We start from the raw sequence: 15,335 nt of genomic DNA on the forward strand, positions 1-15,335 counted from the left end.
GCAGATCCTTGTCCTTGATGTGGTTTACTTCTTTTTATCACTCAAGTTGCTGCTTTCTAGTTCTGAAATCACACTCTGAAGTCACAGAGTTCCTTCCAGCCAAGTTGCACGACCTGTGACCCATTAGTTGTCTAGCCTTCTCTCCCTCCCCAGTGTCAACAAGAACTTGATTTACATCTATAGGGCAATAAGCATTTTCTCTCCAGTATAAGGCAAGAATTTTAAGGAAGTACGCGTGCCCACAAGTTCAAGTTCTTCCACTTAATTCTTCCTCTTCTAGGATCCCATGACGTGTTAATACTTTATCAGTTGTATAGTCATCTCTAATTCATTGCTTTGACTTCCATGCCAGCATCTCTCAAAGTTGTGAGGCCTAGAGGCCTTAAATAGAGGAAGCTCAGAGTTTCAGCATTGGTTTTAGCAACATGCAAGACATGAACCAACAAGTGTTGTCTGTAGATGCTATCGGAGAAGTCGCTGTACATAGTGAAGAGAAACAGCCAGTTGAGTATCGGCGTATATGACGGAAGAAGAACCAGCCAGTTGTATATCATCATATAGGATGGAAGACGAAACAACCAGTTGTATATCAACGTACACTATGGAAGAAGAAACAACCAGTTGTATATAGTCGTATGAAATGGACAAATGAGATGGTTAAGCTTTTGATAACTGTTGTTTCTTACATCGGAGGAGATGTTTGGTCCAATGGGATATTCCCAAAGAAAGGTAAATGGAGGGCTATTTCCAATGCTATGGCTGTAAGAGGTCATCGTGTCTGAGGTTCACCCCAAAGAAGATAGGGAGCTACAAGAACTCAAGTTGGAAATAAGGCTATGATGCTTGATCTAGCGAATGGCACTTGAGCTCAAGCACTGTAAAACAAGCCTTCTGGCTGAATAATGTATCAGCATATGTTATAGCAGGGCGCTAATACGTGGTCTGTAATTTTCCTTTCTTTAAGTAATCTGTTTCCTGTTACCCTTTGAACATACCTGTTGTCCCTTGTTTTCCAGGTGAGTGACTTGCTGGACTTCAATAAATCAATTATACTTCAATTCCACATTGTAATCCGTTTAGACCTACAAAACAACAAGACCATATTCCAGCAATTGTTAATCACAGAAGTAATCTGCAGACTGCTTGCAAAACTTTCAATAAATCAATTATACTTCAATTCCACATTAGTTGTGGTTAGCTATATGAATTCTCTGTATCCAATTGCTCTATTCAAATTTCATTGGGATACTAAGTAACGGTAAAGTTGTCTCCGTTTGATCTATAGGTCACGGGTTTTAGCCATGGAAGCCGTTAATAATGTTTAAACTAGGGTAGGCCATCTACATCATAGCCCTTTGCGGCCCTTCCCGGACCATGCTAACACGGGATGCTTTGTGCACCGGGCTGCCTTTTTTATACTAAGTAATTTTGTCTTCAAGGCATATGAGGGTTCTCCAAAACTAGAATTCGCGCTTATTCATACAAGGATGTACAAATCTTGAAACAACTTAGAAAGGCCATTGACAAATACCATAGGCAATGTAGGTATAACAACAACAGATTAGCCTTAATCACAATTATTTGGAAATGTGTGCTTGAGAATAACCAAAAGATGTTGTATCAAGAAAAGGGAAACCCCAATAACAAATCCAAAATATTACCTCAAATAAGATAGTCCCACGACTCAGACTCAAGATTTTGAATCAAAACAGGAACTTTTGAATTCATGGTTAGGGACAATTTAGACGGGGGTTATCCAAGTTTTAGTATGAGAAATACTATTTTTTGTTCCTGTATAAAAGTGCTCAATTATTCACTAACTAGGAATCTTGATGAAAGAACCTACTATTATAAATTTATAAAGTGATCTTTTACTAGTTACTAGTAATACTAAAATATACTCCGTACTAAAATAATAACAAAATATTTTTTGTAAAAAAGAAATATTAAAAATATATCTAACCTTAATTAAATAAAAGGATCATATTAGGATGTTGGGATCGTGCGCTCCTTATTTAGCTGGCCACATATGCCACTTAGCATAAAGCGACTCGACAATAATGAGAGATGTATTAAGAAGGATGATCAATCACCACACTAGATGGGTAAGACAGGCATCCAACACATTAAATACGGGTAAGACATGTAGGTTAAACGAACTCAACGCCCCGTATCAATATGTTTAGCAACAATTAACATCATGGCTTATATTTGTTTAGTAGTCAGTTTGAGCTTATCCGTGTATCTTGCTTTGATATCATGATTATATAATTGTTTTATACATATTGAAGCTTAATTATGTCATTATGCATTACTGTTTTCAAAGATTGTCCTAGGAGTAAGAGAGGGGTGGATTGATGATCTTACTGGTCCATTTTGACTCACTATTTACTATTCTGTGCAGATATAGCTGAAGGTTATCTAGCAACATATCGTTGAGTTGCTCGTCTAGTTTCCACATGGAGCCACCCACCCGTCCACGGAGGTCAGAGGTGTCTTCAGCTCCTATCTTTACTTTCACTCTTTTATTAATTTGTTTTTGAGTTGCATCTGTTATCATTGTATTAGATTTCTAGTTACTGAGTGTCATGATTTTGAAACAAAACAGAATCTTTTGAATACATTGTTAGAGAAAATTTTGATGGGCGGTCAGCCAAATATTATTATGAGAAATTACTCTCTTTTGTTTTGATGCATAAAAGTCATTTAAATATTTATTAATTCATTTAAAAGTCAAAAATACATAAATAAAAAATATTAAAACCACACATTAACTTGGGGTCCTATAAGCTTGAACGTGCGAAGCTCGTCGAAAAAATCACATATCATCCATGTACAACTTAGTGGCATATGCAGGATTTTTAGTAAAATAAAATTGCAACCTCATATAGCTAAAAAGGCCTTAGAAATGCCAGATAAACTAGATAATGCTAAAGAACTACAAAAATTCTTAGGAATAGTAAATTATGCTAGAAGTTTTATAAAAGACTTAGGAAAAATAGCAGGGCCATTGTATTAAAAAACGGGATCAAATGGTCAAAAACACTTTAATACAGAAGATATTAGATTAGTACAAAAAATTAAAGAAAAAATAAAAAATATTCCAGACTTAAATATGCCCCTAGAAACAGACTATTTAATTATAGAAACAGATGGAAGCTTCGAAGGATGGGGAGCAGTATTAAAGGCAAAACCAAATAAATATAGCAATAAAAGTGAAGAAAAGATATGTGCTTATCAAAGTGGTAAGTATCGAGAAAAAGGAAATATGAGTAGTATAGATGCCGAAATTTTAGCTGTAATATATGGCTTAAATAGTTTTAGACTATATATACTAAATAAACCAGATATATTGGTAAGAACAGACTGTGAAGCTATAGTCAAATTCTATCAAAAAATTAATGATAAAAGTAGCAGTAGACGAAGATGGTTAAACTTTATGGATACTATTTCAATTTATAATTTAACATTCGAACATATAAAAAGAAAAGATAATAACCTAGCAGACCAATTAAGTAGATTAAAAATCACATCTAACTGATTTTTTATTTCAACAGCATGAGATCATCAAGTTTTCAGACAGCAGACAAGGGAAAAAGCATAGCCTCAACCCAAGACATTTACAGACAAAAGGTACTAGGTAATCTTCATTTTAGACCTACATCTGCATTAGACAAAAACGCCTTAGAAAGAATACATTTTGGAACCAATAATTTAATATTTTTTCCGCCATCTAATTTAACTTTTAAGGTATTACCAGAATATGTAATAGACAAACTTGTCTTTCTTCTTTGTGTATATTTGTCTTAAATTCTTTTTCTATACACATGATACATCCTTCTATAAAATAATTTTTACATTTTGCTCTTTTATCTCTACTAGGAAACCATTTACAAGAGAAACATGCATTACTATCTAAACCTTTATTTCTTTCGAAGTCGTGACTACAGTCTTCTGATATATTTGCTAAATTATCCATTTGAATTGGTTCTAGGTCTAGTTTTTCTAATCTTATCTCATTAATTAATTCTTCTGCTTCTGAGACTGATGAGTCTGTTTTAATTTTTTCTTCAGTATCTACACTTACTATGGAGTATATACTTTCCGTGTCTGACATATATTCACCTACATTTATTAAGGTTTCTTGAAAGTCTTCAATTAGCTGTGAATTTCGTGTCTTATTATTTATTCTTTTTGGACATGTATTTGCTAAGTGTTCTACACTTCCACAAGTAAAACATTCCAGTTTATTTTTATAATTTCTATATGTTCTGTATTTTCTTATATGTCTATTTCTGTCTACATAGGGTTTTCTGGCTGATGATTTTCTAAAATAGTATTTCTTTCTATTGTATTGAGGGTAGTTTCTATTATATTGGGTTATGTATTTCTTATACTTTTTCTTTTTATAATTGTATTTATCATAACTCTGAATAGTGTATACCACACTTTTATAAAAATTCATATCATTTTGTTTTAATTGTTTTTGTATTTGTATATGCGTGCATTTTTCTTGTAGTATATCAATTATATGTTGTATTCTATGTCTTATTGACCATTTCAAATTAGGATTTTGTACTACTCTGTCTCTTTTATTCCATCTGTCTTCTATTTCTCTTCCTAGAGCTCCTGGTAATTTATTAAATATATATATATATATACATATATGTGTATATATATATACACACACACACACACACACATATATATATATATATATATATATATATATATATAGAGAGAGAGAGAGAGAGAGAGAGGGGACCTTTAGCCTCAGTACCACCATTACATACTTCATATTTGAGTTGCATCATCTTGCATTTTGTTCCGTCTTCACCTACACCATTATTGCTTTATATCTGTTAGGCCTTAAGCCAACCATACTAACCAATATTAAGTTTTTTCGAAGTTTCATCTTCATACGTTAACTGTCGCATTCATCATCTGTGCCATATATATAAGGATTAACTTAATCTGAGTTCTTAACGACTCATCTTATCTCACTTAAGAGCCTCTATGAAACACACACACACGTGGTAATTTTCACTTTCCCCCAATTTATTAATGGCAACCCAAGACATACATAGCGTGCATGCAGAGCTTATTATTATTATTATTATTTCATAACAAATTTACCTCTTCGGGGCAATTCATATTGCTCTTGTAGCCATTAACATGTGTTTTGGGGTATATATACCTTAACATTGCATCAACTTACCCATTTGTCGTTTATGTACTTGTCCCCATATATATACATACGTGTCATTTGTAATTGACACCTATTCATATAAGTTTCGTTCTGTATGAGGTAGTCATGACTGCACTACATGACATCGAAATATTATTCTCGTATCTTGTCCCCATATACATACATACGTGTCATTTGTAATTGACACCTATTCATATAAGTTTCGTTCTGTATGAGTCTGGACTGCACTACATGTCATCGGAATATTATTCTCATTTCTCGTCAATTAGAACCTCATGGGATACTTTTTAAGAAGCTTGTATCAATACTTGGAATTTGATATTTATGTTCGTCGATACGTATTAATCACGTGGAAAATCTTCCACAAATTAAAATTTTCTTCCTTATTCCAAGCTCAAACGCATGATTTGGAGTAGAAGAAAATTGAGACATCTTAAATATCCTTATGGCCTCCCTGATATACGTGTACCCTACAATCCACCGATAAGAGGGACTCTACTAACGCGGGTTCATAGATTGTCTATGACACACTCAGAACCTAGGGCTCTTTTTTGGCAAAATATGTATTTGCATTTAGCATGACATAATTACTTCACCGCATTTCCTCTAAAATTCACGTTAAATTTTAAAGCAATTATTTTATGGTGTAATTATTTTCTTCAAATATAAAATTTGGATTAAGTTTTTTTATATTGATATGATTGGTGACAACTTGATATATGTGTTTCGGTGTCAAATATAATGCGTAAGGTGGTGTCAGTGACTAAACAACAAGACTTGAATATACAGTTGAAGTTCTAAAAATCTTTTACAATCCCAATCTTTTTTAGAGTACGTGTTATTTACTTCATATTTAGTTTTAGCAAAATATTTATTTTAATTTTTAAGTTTCAGTTACAATAATTAGTTCAGTTGATTGACTTTTAGTTTAAACAATTTGTAGCGAAGATGTATAAAATCGCTCCCCCTCCAAATTTATTCACAAACTTATTTCAACATTGTAACATTACGGGCGTTTAAGTACCCCTATTCTTGTCCATAGTGTATTTCCTAAGAGGTGACATGGCAAAGAAAGTACACTCATCTTCCTAGAAGCGAGTGAGAAAGGAAAAGTTTAAAAAACTGACAAAATCACACACATATCATTTTTTAATGGCCAACATATAATTAATACTCTTAGGCCTCATTTGTTTTCATCAAGATTAAAACGTCTGAATCTGAATGCACATTTGAATGATTAAGATGTTGTCTGTAGATTTGAACACTGAATGTTTAAGACTGTTTGTTTTTCAACATCTGAATGTACATAATATATTTGTTTAAACATAATAAATATGCAATCCAAATAACTAAATAGTTGACAAAAAAAAACATTTATGTCCGCTAGTAATGGTGGAGATGTTTTGTAGTGGTAGTGCATGGTGGGTAGGATAGGTACGTGGTGGTGGGTGGGGTTTTTTGGGGTGGGGTGTGGATTGGCAGGTGGGGGTCGGTGGGGTGGGAGGGTTGTGGTGGTGGTGATGGTGGTGGTGCAGTGGGTCTGTGTTACACCTCGAAAAATTCTCTGTTGATGCACAGTGAATAGACTAACGAAGGGTACGAAGTATACGATATTTCAATAAGTAAGAAATAACATTTGATGACCCTAACTGAGATTGCAAAGACAATTGAGGTAAGAGAAGAATGTTTGCAAAGAAAGGCAAGGCATACGTTATGTATCGGAAAGGATTTACGAGTACTAAATTAATGATAACTTAATGATGTTTTGGAGAAGAGCTATAACTTCCCTTAGATTGTTAATGAGGTGTTAAGCAAGTGTTAAGAAGGTTCCATAAGGATTGGAGATCAAACGAGTCGACGAGAACGAGTTCGGAAAAGTTGGGCATTATACGGCCCAACATACTGGCCGTATATTTAGCCCACATTGGCAGTCTTCATTGGACCAAAAGTACGGCCAAACATACGGTCAGTATAATTTATACGGACCGTATATTGGTCCATGAAATCAAAGCGGGACAGATTGTGAGATATTAAAAAGGGGACCAAGTTCATTTCACTTCATTTCATCTTCACTCCCCTTCTCTCAAGAACTCTCTAGAACATTTCTCCACACCTCTCCCACAAGAATTCGAGAGATATTAATGATCAACTTCATCAAACCAAGAGAATCAAGTGTAAGAAACTCATTAAAGTCCATCCAAGACAAGAAATTCAAGTGGAAGAGGAACTAAGGTTTTGCTCAAGTGAAGTGTTTCCACCCAAAGTCCATTCCTACACCATCTAAGGTAAGTTTTATGGTCTTTCCATGTTTTTTAAGGTATTAGGAGGTTGAAAGATTTGGATTGTAAAAGGAGATAGGAAATGGGTCATGAATGTGAGAATAGTATCATTTTTGAGTAGTAGCTTGGGTTGAGTCATGATTCTTGATATGTTGTGATTATGATTATGTTATAAATGACACTAAGAACATGGGATAGACATTGTATATGAGTGAATGTAATAGTGTGCTATGACCATGGATATGGATGATTTGAAGTGAATTGAGGAATATGGATAATGTAGGTGAATGAAAAATACTACTATGATGTTGTGAATGTTATTATAGATGTTTGGGAGTTGATATATGATATGGGGGAAGTTGTATAAATAAAGGAAATGCTGCCCAATTTTCTCTAACATTAGTCAAGTATGCAAGCTATCGATTGTCTAATGTTAGTATAAACTCTAATGAAGGTAGAAACGTGAGCATTGAAGGAGAATGTCCAAGCGATAGAATAGTTGAACGAAAAGGTATGTAAGGCTAACCCTTCTTTCAATAAGGCATGGTATCTTGACCATATATCTATTCTTTCATGAGCCTATGATGTCCTCCAAATGATTCTATCTTTAAAGCTACTAAAGCTCATGATTCTCGTTATGTTACGATTCTACTAAGTTTCTTATATGAGGAGTAATCCTCGAAGGATAGATGGAATGAAACGACGATAGTAATGGTGTCGAAGATACTTACGAGCTCCTACGTATATGTGTCTATGTATGACTATTGTGAACACCGAGCTTATATGGCCGGGTATGATACGTATCGCGCGCGCACCACTGCAGTTGGGTACGGATAACCCTAAGCCTTGGTAGGGCTAGGTATGTATAATCACTGAGCCTTGCCATGGCCGGGTATGTGAAACACCGATCCTTCATGGTCGGGTATGCTATGAATACGAATATGAATATGAATATAGATATGGAAATGTAAATAAGTATGGATACGAATACGGATACGGATATGGATGTATGTACACAATCACGTATTAGAAATGGAAGGTCCCTATGAGAAGCAAGTAAGTGTTTATGACGATGGTTCTACTACCTCTCATCTCATGTTATTCCTTATGTTGTCTTTTATGCTTCTATAATGATGTTGATTATGCTTTACATACTCAGTACATTCTTCGTATTGACATCTTTTTGTTTGTGGACGCTGCGTCATGTCCGCAGGTGGCCAAGAAGACAGGCTTGATCCATAGCTTTCTTATTCAGGGACTGCTTAGAGGAGCTCCATTTCATTCGGAGCTACAGCTTTGGTATCTATTCTTTTGTGTACATACTTATGGCATGGCGGGGTCCTGTCCCGCTTATATAATGTGACATACTCTCCTTAGAGGCTCGTAAACATGTGTATATGTTTAGATGTATTCGGCCTTTTCGGGTTATATTTGGGATATCATTTTGTTAGCCTCGTCGGCTTATGTACATTGATATGGGCATAGTTATTGATGGTAATATAAATGTATTATTGCCCAATGGGATTAGTATGAATGATGGATAGAAAGTATGATTTAGCTATGTGGCTCACCTAAATGTAAATGGGAATGTATGATAAGAGGTGCCCGGGTAGGTTAGCACCGGGTACCTATCATGGCCCTCTGGTTGGGTCGTGACAAAAGTGGTATCAAAGCAGTTCTGTCCTAGGGTGTGTCTACGAGCCATGTCCAGTAGAGTCTTGGTTATGGGTGTGTGGTGCGCCACACTTATAAACAAGAGGCTGCGGGCATTTTAGGAATGAATGGCCTTCTTTCTTCATAAGATCGTGCGATAGAGCCATAATATAAGGATTTCTCTTTTCCTTAACTGTGTATTGTGTATTTCAGAGATTCCTGTGAAGAGAAAGGCTACGGCAGCCCAAAAGGGCAAGACAGTGGTAGAAAAGCGGGCTGAAAGAGCACCGCCAACGGTTGTAGAGGAAAGTGAGTCCTAGAATGCGGCTCAATCTCAGTCCTCTCATTCAGTGCCTATTTCTAAGGAGCATGAGGGAGCCTCAGCCCTAACTCCAGCACCTCCAGCTCCTCAACCGGATGCTTCAGGCCAAGATGTAAAAGAGGCCATTCAATTGCTTACTCAGTTGGTTGTCTCCCAGACTCAGTGGCAAGGTACAGGGCAAGGTGATAAGGCTGTTAGTGCAAGGGCCCATGATTTTATTAGCTTGAACCCTCCGAAATTCTTCGGATCAAAGCCGGATGAGAACCCTCAGAATTTTATTGACGGGATGTTGAGAACCCTTCGGTTGATGCATGTTTCGGACATCGAATCGGTGGAGTTAGCATCCTATAGATTGAGGGATGTTGTGGTTCATTGGTACACAGTTTGGATGGCTTCACGGGGAGCCAATGCGCCTCCCCCGGTATGACAAGAATTTGTAGATGCCTTTCTCTGACATTACCTGCCTCCAGAGGTTCGGTGAGCTAGAGCCGATAAGTTCTTGAGTTTGAGGCAAGGAAGTATGAGTGCTTTAGAGTATAGTCTCCGCTTTAATTCTTTGGCTAGGTATGTTTCGGCCATGGTAGCGGATATGGGTGACCGAGTTTACCAATTTGTGAGAGGCCTAGGGCCGCATTTGATGGATAGGTGCTTGACTGCGTCCCTTCAGGACAACATGGATATCTCACGCATTCAAGCCCATGCCCAAAATTTAGAGGAAAGCCAACAACAACAAAAAAGTGAGCGTGAGAATGATAGAGGGTATAACAAGAGGGCTAGATCTTCGGGTCCGATGCGTGATTTTAGGGGCGGACACAGACAACAGTTTTCTAGGCATTCAGGCCATTCTATGACTAGTGCGCCTCCACGGTTTACAGGCCAGAGATTTGATAGATCTACTCATTCTGGGCAGAGTCAGAGTTTTTTAGGTTCTCAGTTCAGGGGTGATTCGGGTCAGACGAGGCCACCCGTGCCACGATGTTCCCAGTGTGGGAAGTTACATTGGGGCCAGTGCCGATTAGGTTTAGAGGTTTGCTATACATGTGGTCGGCCAGACCATATTATGCGTGATTGCCCCTTGGTTAGTGGTAGAGATAGGACCCAGCCTTCAGGGTCGGTAGCTGGATCTTCATCATCTATACGCCCTATGGGGCTAGGTTCGCATGCGCCAGTCGGCCATGGTAGAGGCAGAGGGAGAGTCCCCAGTTCTAGCGGTCCTCAGCACCGTATTTATGCTTTGGCTGGACGCCAAGATCTTAAGTCTTCTCCTGATATTGTCACAGGTATATTATCGGTATTTTCTCATGATGTATATGCTTTGATAGATCCGAGCTCCACATTGGCATATGTTACTCCATATATTGCAGGTCGGTTTGGGATCAAACCGGAGTCGATCAAACCTTTTGAGGTGTCTACACCTGTTGGTGAATCGGTAATAGCTAGCTGAGTATATAGAAATTGCATAGTTGTGATTTGTGACCATCGTACAATGGTTGATTTACATGAGTTAAAAATGATGGATTTTGATGTTATCATGGGTATGGATTGGTTGGTTTCTTGCTATGCCAATGTTAATTGTAGAATGAAAATGGTTCGTTTCCAATTTCCGGGAGAACCAGTTTTAGAGTCGAAGGGAAATACTGCGTCACCAAAAGCTAGGTTTATTTCCTATCTAAAGGCAAGGAAGATGATCACAAAAGGTTGCATTTATCATCTAGTTCGGGTTCAAAATGTAGAAGCGGAACCGCCAATTCTTCAGTCAGTTCCCGTGGTGAATGAGTTTCCGGATGTATTCTCGGAAGGGCTTCCAAGCCTTCCTCCGAAAAGAGAGATTGATTTTGCTATTGATGTGTTGCCAGACACCAAGCCTATATCTATTCCACGTTATAGAATGGCTCCCGCAGAGTTGAAAGAGTAATTGAAGGATTTGCTTGAGAAAGGCTTTGTTAGGCCTAGTTCTTCCCCGTAGGGAGCACCCTTGTTGTTTGTACGAAAGAAAATGGCTCCTTGCAAATGTGCATTGACTATCGGCAACTGAATAGGGTGACGATTACGAATAAATACCCTCTTTCGAGGATTGATGACATATTTGACCAATTACAAGGCGCCAAATGGTTTTCAAAGATAGATTTGAGATCCGAGTATCATCAAGTGAAAGTTAGGGAGAAAGATATCCCTAAGACAACCTTTAGAACAAGATATGGCCATTTTGAGTTCCGGATAATGTCATTTGGGCTAACCAATTCACCAGTAGTATTTATGGATTTGATGAACAATGTGTTCAGGCCCTTCCTAGATTTATTTGTGATTGTATTCAATGACGATATCTTGGTGTATTCTAGGTCCGAGGCAGAACATGCGGATCATTTATGTGCTGTCCTTAGAGTTCTTCAAACTCGAGAGTTATTTGCCAAATTTTCTAAGTGTGAGTTTTGGTTGAACTCAGTGACATTTTTGAGGCACATTGTTTCAGCCGATGGTATTCTGGTAGATAGCCAAAAGATTGAGGCCGTGAAGACTTGGCCAAGGCCCACGACTCCTATAGAGGTTCGTAGGTTTCTGGGCTTAGCAGGTTATTACAGGAGATTTGTAGAAGGCTTTTCTTCTATTTATACACCACTCACAAAGCTGACCCAGAAATTAGCAAAGTTTCTATGGACAGATGCTTGTGAACGTAGTTTCCAAGAGCTAAAGGATAGATTAACTTCTGCCCCAATCCTGACACTTCTAGAGGGATTGGAAGGTTATATTGTTTATTGCGACACTTCGGGCGTTGGGCTAGGCTGTGTGTTGATGCAACATGGTAAGGTAATTGCGTATGCTTCAAGGCAATTACGGAAACATGAGAAAAATTATCCAACCCATGACCTTGAATTGGCTGCGGTGATACATGCATTAAAGATGTGGAGACATTATTTGTATGGTGTCCATGTGGATATTTATACAGATCATAAGAGCCTTCAGTATATCCTCAAGCAGAAAGAGTTGAATTTGCGGCAACGACGATGGTTGGAATTGCTAAAAGATTATGATGTTGATATCCTATATCACCCCGGAAAGGCAAATGTTGTGGCTGATGCTCTTAGTCGTAGATCTATGGGAAGTTTGTGTGATCTTCGGCCAGAGAAGAGAGAAATAGCTCGTGAGCTCCAGCAGTTAGCTAGCCTAGGATTCGAGTAGTGGACTCAGGTAGCATGGGAGCTACCATTCAGAATTCAGCAGTCTCGTCGTTAGTAGTGGGAGTGAAAGAGCGACAATACTAAGATCCCATGCTAATTCATTATAAAGATACACTCCCTCAGAAGGAGAAGTCATTATTTGAGATCGCAGGAGACGGAGTTCTCCGATGCCGAGGCAGATTATGTGTTCCTGATGTTGCAGGATTGCGCCACCAAATATTGAGAGAAGCCTATTGCTCCCGTTATTTTGTCCACCCAGGAGCAACGAAAATGTATCATGGTCTTAAATATATATATTGGTGGAATGGGATGAAGAAGGATATAGCGGAATTCGTAGCTCAATGTCCCAACTGTCAACAAGTGAAAATCGAGCACCAGAAACCGGGCGGATTGTTGCAAGCTATAGAAATTCCAACTTGGAAGTGAGAAGTAATTAACATGGACTTCATTACAGGCTTACCCCGTTCTCAATGTAAGTGTGACTCCATATGGGTGATTGTGGATAGACTCACGAAGTCAGCTCATTTCCTACCAGTCAAAACTACATATGTGGCAGAAGATTATGCAAAGCTTTATGTTAAAGAGATAGTGCGACTTCACGGTGTTCCAGTATCTATTATCTCTGATAGAGGAACTTAGTTTACAGCTAATTTTTGGAAATCTTTCCAAGAAGGTTTGGGGACTCAGGTGAGCCTTAGCACGACATTTCACCCATAGACTGATGGAAAATCTGAACGTACCATTCAGACTCTCGAGGATATGCTACGGGCATGTATGTTGGACTTTGGAGGTAATTGGGTTGATCACTTACCCCGTATCGAATTTGCTTATAATAATAGTTATCATTCTAGCATCCAAATGGCACTGTATGAGGCTTTATATGGGCGGAAGTGTAGATCCTCAATTGGGTGGTTTGAAGTAGGAGAAACTAAATTGATAGGGCCAGACTTGGTCCAGCAAGCCATAGAGAAAGTCAAGCTTATACGGAATCGATTATTGACAGCTCAAAGTCGTCAAAAGTCATATGCGGATAATCGTCGAAGGGACTTAGAGTTCCAAGTTAAAGATGGGTATTCTTAAAAGTGTCACCAATGAAGGGTGTAATGAGATTTGGTAAAAAAAAGGAAGCTTAGTCCCCGGTACATTGGGCCTTATGAGATTGTGCGCAAAGTAGGCGAAGTGGCTTACAAATTAGATATACCTCCTGATTTGGAGTCAGTTCACCCAGTTTTCCATGTCTCAATGCTTCGTAAATGTGTTGGAGATCCTACAAGGATCGTGCCAGTAAACGATGTTCAAGTGACAGAAAGGTTGACTTATGAAGAGGTACCCATTACCATATTAGATAGGCAAGTGCGGAGGCTTAGAAACAAAGAAGTGGCCTCAATTAAGGTTTTGTGGAGAAACAATAACCGAGAAGAAATGACTTGGGAAGCGGAATAAAATATGAAATCCAAGTACCCCCACTTATTTCAACCCCCGGGAGAGATCCAAGATGAGACATTAAGATCATGAGGTATGTATGTTTTCTTTTTATGTATTTGGGTCGTGTGTATCCAAACTCTATTACTATTATGTTATGTCCCTGTGAGGCATTGTTATTATGGGCTGTTGTGACAGGATGATAGTGTCATATTACAGGGGAAACTCTGGCGAAATTTTTATAGAATCCCCGAGAACCTAACATTCGAGGACGAATGTTCTTAAGGGGGAAAAAATGTTACACCTCGAAAAATTCTCCGTTGATGCACAGTGAATAGAATAACGAAGGGCACGAAGTATACGATATTTCAATAAGTAAGAAATATCATTTGATGACCCTAACTGAGATTGCAAAGACAATTGAGGTAAGAGAAGAAAGTTTGCAAAGGAAGGCAAGGCATTCGTTATGTATCGGAAAGGATTTACGAGTACCGAATTAATGATGACTTAATGATGTTTTGGAAAAGAGCTATAACTTCCCTTAGATTGTTAATAAGGTGTTAAACAAGTGTTAAGAAGGTTCCATAAGGATTGCAGATCAAACGAGTCGATGAGAACGAGTTCGGAAAAGCTGGGCATTATACGGCCCAACATACTGGCCGTATAAAATATACTGGCCGTATGTTAGGCCGTATATTTAGCCCACATTGGCAGTCTTCATTGGACCAAAAGTACGGCCAAACATACGGTCAGTATAATTTATACGGACCGTATATTGGTCCATGAAATCAAAGCGGGACAGATTGCGACATATTAAAAAGGGGACCAAGTTCATTTCACTTCATTTCATCTTCACTCCCCTTCTCTCAAGAACTCTCTAGAACATTTCTCCACACCTCTCCCACAAGAATTCGAGAGATATTAATGATCAACTTCATCAAACCAAGAGAATCAAGTGTAAGAAACTCATTAAAGTCCATCCAAGACAAGAAATTCAAGTGGAAGAGGAACTAAGGTTTTGCTCAAGTGAAGTGTTTCCACCCAAAGTCCATTCCTACACCATCTAAGGTAAGTTTTATGGTCTTTCCATGTTTTTTAAGGTATTAGGAGGTTGAAAGATTTGGATTGTAAAAGGAGATAGGAAATGGGTCATGAATGTGAGAATAGTATCATTTTTGAGTAGTAGCTTGGGTTGAGTCATGATTCTTGATATGTTGTGATTATGATTATGTTATAAATGACACTAAGAACATGGGATAGACATTGTATATGAG

At 37.9% G+C, this 15,335-nt stretch overlaps 1 long non-coding RNA gene across 2 annotated transcripts; it reads left to right on the forward strand.

Annotated features, from left to right (window-relative positions):
* The first annotated feature begins 1,996 nt into the window (after nucleotides 1-1,996).
* LOC132606392 (uncharacterized) lies at nucleotides 1,997-3,684 on the forward strand. Of its 2 annotated transcripts, none has more exons than XR_009569813.1 (3): nucleotides 1,997-2,136; nucleotides 2,405-2,485; nucleotides 3,558-3,684. It is a non-coding gene; the product is annotated as an uncharacterized LOC132606392 (long non-coding RNA). The 2 variants fall into 2 exon arrangements; XR_009569812.1 differs by having other exon boundaries at nucleotides 2,405-2,492; nucleotides 3,558-3,635.
* Nucleotides 3,685-15,335: the final 11,651 nt, after the last annotated feature.

The sequence above is a fragment of the Lycium barbarum genome, chromosome 8 (assembly GCF_019175385.1).
Source record: "Lycium barbarum isolate Lr01 chromosome 8, ASM1917538v2, whole genome shotgun sequence".
Taxonomy (NCBI): Eukaryota; Viridiplantae; Streptophyta; class Magnoliopsida; order Solanales; family Solanaceae; genus Lycium; species Lycium barbarum.